This window comes from Amborella trichopoda, chromosome 4 (assembly GCF_054954075.1).
Source record: "Amborella trichopoda isolate Santa Cruz 75 chromosome 4, AtrichopodaSantaCruz75HAP2 v2.0, whole genome shotgun sequence".
Classification (NCBI taxonomy): Eukaryota; Viridiplantae; Streptophyta; class Magnoliopsida; order Amborellales; family Amborellaceae; genus Amborella; species Amborella trichopoda.
Genome location: NC_142339.1, coordinates 6,338,540 through 6,345,519, shown reverse-complemented (window position 1 = coordinate 6,345,519; position 6,980 = coordinate 6,338,540). Strand labels below are relative to the sequence as shown.

The following is a 6,980-nucleotide window of genomic DNA, read 5'->3' as shown; positions in this document are numbered from 1 at the left end:
TTCCCCTTGTCTCCTCCCAATTTGGGACTTTGATGCCCAATTGAAAGTCAAGCCGACAACGATGGGAATCTTATGCCCAAGTTGCAGTCAAGCCACAATGGTGGACCTGCCAGTCCTAGTGAACAAGGTTTTATGGACCGAGAACAAGTCCTTATACCAACCATAGTTAAAACCAATTTATCAAATTGGCTTCGCTTCGGCCCAAGAGGCCGAAGCTTTCGGATTTTAGGCATAAATCGAAGAGAAGTGAAGCTTAGTGCTGCTGCTTTGGACAATTTCGGACTGCTTCGGGCTGCTTTGGTCAAATTCGAGCCACTTCGGGTTTGTTTCAGGTATGCTTCGGATCTGCTTCGGCCAGCAAAGAAATAGCTATATAATTGTAGTTTTTTTTAAAATTTTTTTATTATTTGTATGTATTTTACATATAAATATCTATTTTATTTATACTTAAATTTTAAAAGAAGAAGTTTGAAGTCTTCTTCCGAATCGTTTGAAACACCAAGTTGCTTATTTTTTTCACTAAACCAAAAAGATTCAGAAGTGAATATGACAACATTGGTTATAACAGAGCTCTATATACACTTTTTCCAACAAAAATTCCACCTCAACTTGGATAAAAAACTACCTAGCAAAGATTTATTTGTCTTAGGGAATGGGGTAGGGGCATTAGTGGTTAGGGACTTAGGGGTGGATAAGGTTTCAGGCTTTATTCCCATAAAAAAAAAAAAAAAACTTGATTAGTAATGACCAAAGACACTTTGTCTCTTGCCCAGTATAGAAAAAATCGAACCGGAATGGTTAACCGGATATGAAGCTTGAAACAGTTCAACTGGCCTAACAGGTAAATTGCCCTGCACTACCGGCCTAACTGGACATGTCCATGGCAAACAAAAAAGTGTTAAAAAACTAAAAAATTAAAAAAATAATCTAATAAAATATAAAAAGTATATTTAAGGCATGATTAAAATATAAAATACACGTAAGTCCCAACATTTAATTAAGGGAGATCATGGTGGTATGCAGTTTCCCAAGAATATAGATGGTTTGAAAGATGTTATGGAAATCCCCAAGGATTGGATTTTGAACGACTTTTCTCGGATTCAATTTGGTGGCTTCTCGACTTTGGGGGTTGGTGATCGCGCTAGACCGCCTCTTTCTCCAAATATTAATTCCCTCAAGGCGACGGGTTGCTGTCCCGAGATTTCATTGGGAGGGGAAAGCCTCCCCTGTCAGCTGAATCTGCGTGGGGAAGATATTCTTGTACAGGTGGCAGCTGCTTTTATCCTTCATGATTCACCTGTATTTGGAAAATCTGGTGATTCAAAAAGGGGAAGCTCTTTCTTGGTCTCTCCTTCCTCTTCGATGGTGTCACTTGTGTATCTCTTTACCCATCAAAAAGTTGTTGGCTACGCTTGGTGTTTTGTACTAATTTTAAGCTTTTTCACCTCCAAAATGCATCCCTTACTGTTTCGCCTAGCCGCAGCCAAGAAAAGTCGCTTACGTTTCGACCCTCTTCTGATTAATCCCTTGGCTATCGTGGTTGTGGAGCCAAAGGAACCCAAGTTACTTCTGAAGAATGTAGATACAGTGACGGAGGCATTGGAGATGGCTGCGCTTGGGATGCAAGTGGTGGTCTCCCTTGATGCTAGGCCGGAGGAGCCTTAGTTACTTTTGGAGAATGTAGGTACAATGACGGAGCCATTGGAGATGGTTGTGCCTGAGATGCAAGTGGTGGTCTCCCTTGATGCTAGGCTATTGGGCGTTGATCATCTTCCTGCAATCGAGGCCTCTCTATCTATTCAAGGACCTATGGATGATTCACCTCTAGTGGAGAAAATGATGATGGAAATGGGCATGGAAGATGCCCCTCTTGCTGTGGTGATACACGAAATCAGGAAGCGTCGTAAAACCAAAGCTCTGGTGGAGGTTAAGGAAAAGCAGTAGGTGGCTGTTGGGGATTCAGAGATGGTCGAGGCTCGTACTCCGACAGGAAAAGCGCATGTTTCTACGAAGAAGAAGGTATTTCAGAGAGGAGTGCGTTCCTCAGCAAGATTGGAGGAACGCGATGTTCCCAAAGGAGGCTATATGGCTACTTCACTTGCTTTCCGCGACCTTGTGATGGTGGACATTGATTCGGCTGATGAAGAGCATTATGAGTCTATGATGCTTGAAGATGCTTTCTTTGAGTGTGATCTTTTTGGACCATGTTCTTCTTCTTTTCCCTTGCCTCTTTTTTTATGAATATCATGTCTAGGAATGTTAGGTGATTAAGTGATCCCAGGAAAAAGAGGGACATTTTGTTTTTAGTTTCAAAGTATAAACCAGGTATTTTGGCTTTACAGGAGACCAAACTTCCTAGCCCTATTCTTTCGAGTGTTAGGGAAGTTTGGTGCTCAGGGGTGGTATGTTTTTATAAAATTGACGCTATTGGAAATTCTAGTGGGGTATGGATCCTTTGGTTGTTAATAATTTTGAGTATGTGGTCAAAGATAACTGTTTACTTTTGGGTTTCAGGGGTCCTATTTTGGGTTTTTGTTGGGGTTTCATGAATGTATATGGGCCTATTGTTTCTGCTTTAAAAGTTGGTTTTATTAGTGACATGCATGATGCCATCCATTCTGTGCCTTATTCTATAGTGATTGCGGGAGATTTTAATCTTATTAGTTGGGCTGATGATTGTTTAACATGCTATCCATTAAATTATTTTATGAGAAGGTTTAACAGGTTTATAGAAAATAATGCTTTTTTGGACCTTCCTATTATTAGGTCTAAGTTTTTTTGGTCCAATAATAGTGTAGGTAACATTGCTATGTCCAAGTTAAACAGATTCTTAATTCCTGAAGAATAGGTAGAATCCTTCCCACTTGTTTATGTGAAATCTTTGGTACAGCTATCCTCTGACCACCTTCCTCATTTACTTAATTAGGGGTGCCCCAAAAGAGGGCCAAGCCTTTCAGATTAGAGGTGAGCTGGTAGAAAAATAAAGATGTGGTTGACCTCATTCAAAGGACGTGACTGAATACAGAGGTTGTCGGTTCCATGGATTTTCAAATACATAAAAAGTTGCTGAATGTCAAACATAAGCAAATGTGTATTTAGAAGATTTTGAGAAGCTTAAGCACACCCTTTGTACATGAAATATCAAGATCCAAAGGATTATGATTTTAAGCTTCTAGTTTAAATAACTAAAACCGGAGAGGCTCTGTGATTATCTGGTTTGTTCATGTTTGAACGTTTTCCGTAGAAACACATGGTAACCTTCATTCTCCTACAAGCCTCACTTCATTATATGACAAAGTCTAAGTGGATATGCTTATGAATTTCCAGGTTACATCAATGAAAGATCAAGGGAAGTATTGGTTTCACAAAGATGAGCCTTATAGATTTGTTCCAGTCAAGGAATTTGCAGAAGCTGCCCAATCGTTTCATGTAGGAATAAAAATATGTAATGAATTAGCCATCCCATTTGACAAGAGTAAGAGTCACCCTGCTGCCCTTACAACTTCCCGATATGGTGTAAATTAGATGGAGCTTTTGAAAGTGTGCTTCTTGAGGGAACTCTTATTGATGAAGAGGAACTCATTTTATCATATCTTCAAAACTGTGCAAGTACGTAACTTTAACAGTTATTGGACAATCTCCCCCGGTCTTTTAGGCAATTTTTTCGGTCCACCACCTGAAAATCCAATGAAAAATATAATGAAGATCCACCACTGTTCAAATATAATTTTTAAAACATCTCCCAAGAATATCAAAAAACGAAAGTAAAATTTCCCAAGTATCTTGAGTTTTTTCAAACTTTTCCATGCAATTTTCCCTTTCTCATGCTTTTTTCCTTGTTAATGCACAAAAAAAATATGTTGTTGCAAATGAACAGGATATTGAGGAATCATCCATATGTAAGACCATAATTATTGGTATGTCTCTTTTCTGCATAAAAGGGAAAATTTAGTTAAAGTAGAACTATAAATGTTGTGGATTATTTAAGAATTGGAATTGACTTTCTTTATAAGAAGATATTGATGAACTAATATGAAAGGGATTCACGGGATTCAGCCAATTATCTCGATCGAGGGAAATCATTGAGAAATAGGGATTTACAAGTGGCATATCCTTCAATGTAAAAATTAAGTTTTTAAAGCGCATGAACTTAACAAAATGCTGTCTATAACTTTAAAAAGGTGTACTAAAAGCTAGCATTTCTTTTGCCTTCCATTTTTCCTAATACTAGTTGCTTCCCCATTATCTTTATTTTCTCTAGATATTTTTCAAAGATTTTCATCTTGAAACCAAAAATTTGAAGGTGTCATGTGACACTTCCCTCCCAATAATGATCAGTAAGCAACTAGTAGTTCATATTTTAAAAGTATATTTGCATTATTTTTGGCGGCTTGCAATTATGGCTTTCATCATGATGTCAGTGTTCGTGCGCACTAAAATGCACCGAAATACAGTTCAAGATGGAGGGCTCTATCTAGGAGCCTTGTTTCATAGTCTTTTTACGCTCTTGTTCAATGAGTTTGCTGAGCTACCAATGACCATTTCAAAGCTACCTGTCTTATGGGGTATATGTGGGCTTCGACCCAAATGGTGGAAGGTAAGAGAGTCATCCGTAGTAACTTTGGTCTCATTTACACTAAATAGCTACTAGAGAAATTTTAAATGGGAAAATATGAAATTTCACCAGTTATTACCAAGAATCCTAATTCCATTGAAGATGTTTAGTAATACTAATGATTTGGGTCTTTGGTCTGAATATAAGCTATTACGAGCCTTTCTATGCTTTTTAGGTAACTGAGGATAGGGCCTCTGCCTCCATATTAATCATAAATAAAGGTTTACAATATAGATGGTTCTAAATGCCTGGAGAAGATATAGGAGAAATTAGTTGTGTATCAATTTCATCAAATGTTAATAACAGAAGGTGATGAGTGTCTGGATTATGAATTTCTTGTGCCTAGACAGACTTAAGAAATTGGAAATCAGAAAGATGGGTAGTATTTTGGGCTAAGTGGGTAATAAGAAAAAGAAGCTATAAGAGGCTTTAAAAGTACATAAAAGATGGAAGAAAACTTCATAAAAGATGGAATATGGAAGAATTTGATAGCTTGAAAGAATTCAGAAAAATTCAAACAAGGGAAAAATTAGGAAAATAGAACTTATAATAATACAAATTCATAAATCATGTTAAATAATACAAATTATATATAAATACATTTTTACAACCTATTAATGATGTAGTAATATTAATTTTTACAGAAACTACATAATTTCTATAAAATCCCAATCTTCTGCATACAAACTCACATCAGCACCTTGCTGAGGCCGAGTCCAAGTTGACTCTGCTGAGTTTTAAAACACTGTTACGAGTAACTTATGGTGCAATACACTTACTTTTTCACAATATGTTAATTTAAATGCAGATTATTATAGAGATTCCATATATATTGGTTCAAGCACTACTCTATGGGGTGACAGTGTATGGACTGATAGCATTTGAATGGACAACTGCCAAGTTCTTCTCGTACATGTTACATGTTCTTTATGTACTTCACATACTTCGGCATGATGACTATTGCCATGACTCCCGATAATAACATTGCGTCCGTTGTGTTCGGAGCCTTCAATGGAACGTGGAACCTCTTCTCTGGATTCTTCATTCCTAGAGCGGTATGTTTCTCTCTGAGTAACGTAGGTATGAGTCGGAATGGACTTGTCTGACCCTGAAGGGCTTAAAAATTGTAAAAGAAATTTTAAAAATTGTTAAAAATAAAAATAGTAGAAAACTTATGAAAGGCATGAAAAGTGTAGGAACGATGGAAAAAATTATAGAAAATGGATTATTTAAATAATCATTTAATAGGTTGAAACATTGAAAAAATTCAGAAATAATCGTTTCAAGCTCCTCTCTCCCTTTCCCAGTGTATCTTGCAAATGCAATAATAAAACTTAAATCAATAAAAACCATCCAATCCAAACTCCCAGTTTGACCAAAAAATGATCCCCACCTCCCTCCCCCTCTCTCTCCACTGCAATTATAAAACTTAATCACTAAAAACCAGTGTTCAGCAACTCGGACTCGGACTTGGTCAAGTTATTTTTGTACTTTTTTTTTTTTCTAAAATATTTCAGGTATAGATCAATTTTTCAGTAGTCCGTATTTTATATACTTGTTTCATCTTCTATCAGCTCGGGCCAAAGCCTCGCCTGAGGGCCGAAGTGAGTTAAAGAACCTTGCAAAAAACCAGTCATTCCTAATTTCCACCCTCCAATATTTACCCTGAATTTGACAAAAAGTTGCCTATCTCTCTCTGATTAATCCTATCTGTCCTATTGGCTACAGAGTTTGCCTGCGTGGTGGAGATGGTATGCATGGGCATGCCCAGTTGCATGGACCCTGTATGGCCTGGTTGCTTCTCAATTTGGAGATGTACATACCACCTTTGAAGATGCAGGTGCCTCATTTAAGAACCAAACGGTTGCCGATTTCGTGAATGACTGTTACGGATTCGATCACAACTTCCTGGGGGTGGTTGCAGCTATGACTATTGGGTTTACAGTTCTCTTTGCATTCATCTTTGCTTTCTCAGTCAAGGTTCTGAATTTTCAAAAGAGATGAGAATATGAGTGCATCAATATTCCTAAGACTTGATTGAAACAAACAGTGAGAGAGACATATCATCTTATAGGCCATAGGCCAATAACCCACATGCTAAGTAGAGTTGTTGGATAATTTGCTAGAGAGAAGCTAATGGAGGAAGGTAGCTAAGTGTTGATTCATAAGATGCCTGATTTATTCCATCGGCCCCAAGGAAATTTTTTTTTTTATTTTAAAATTGGGAAAACACTCTTATATTTCATATTCCTACTTTTTAAGAGTATAGAGCATATTTGCATTTTAAATTTTTTTCTACAAATCCAAATTATATGAAATTTGAGGTGTCCACTCTTTTTTCATCGAGGCGAACTTAATAAAAATA

The 6,980-nt window shown here is 37.2% G+C and overlaps 1 long non-coding RNA gene across 1 annotated transcript; it reads left to right on the top strand.

Moving 5' to 3' along the window:
- Positions 1-13: 13 nt before the first annotated feature.
- On the top strand, positions 14-2,598 carry LOC110007732 (uncharacterized). The gene is made up of 2 exons (XR_016053928.1): positions 14-332; positions 1,024-2,598. It is a non-coding gene; the product is annotated as an uncharacterized LOC110007732 (long non-coding RNA).
- Positions 2,599-6,980: the final 4,382 nt, after the last annotated feature.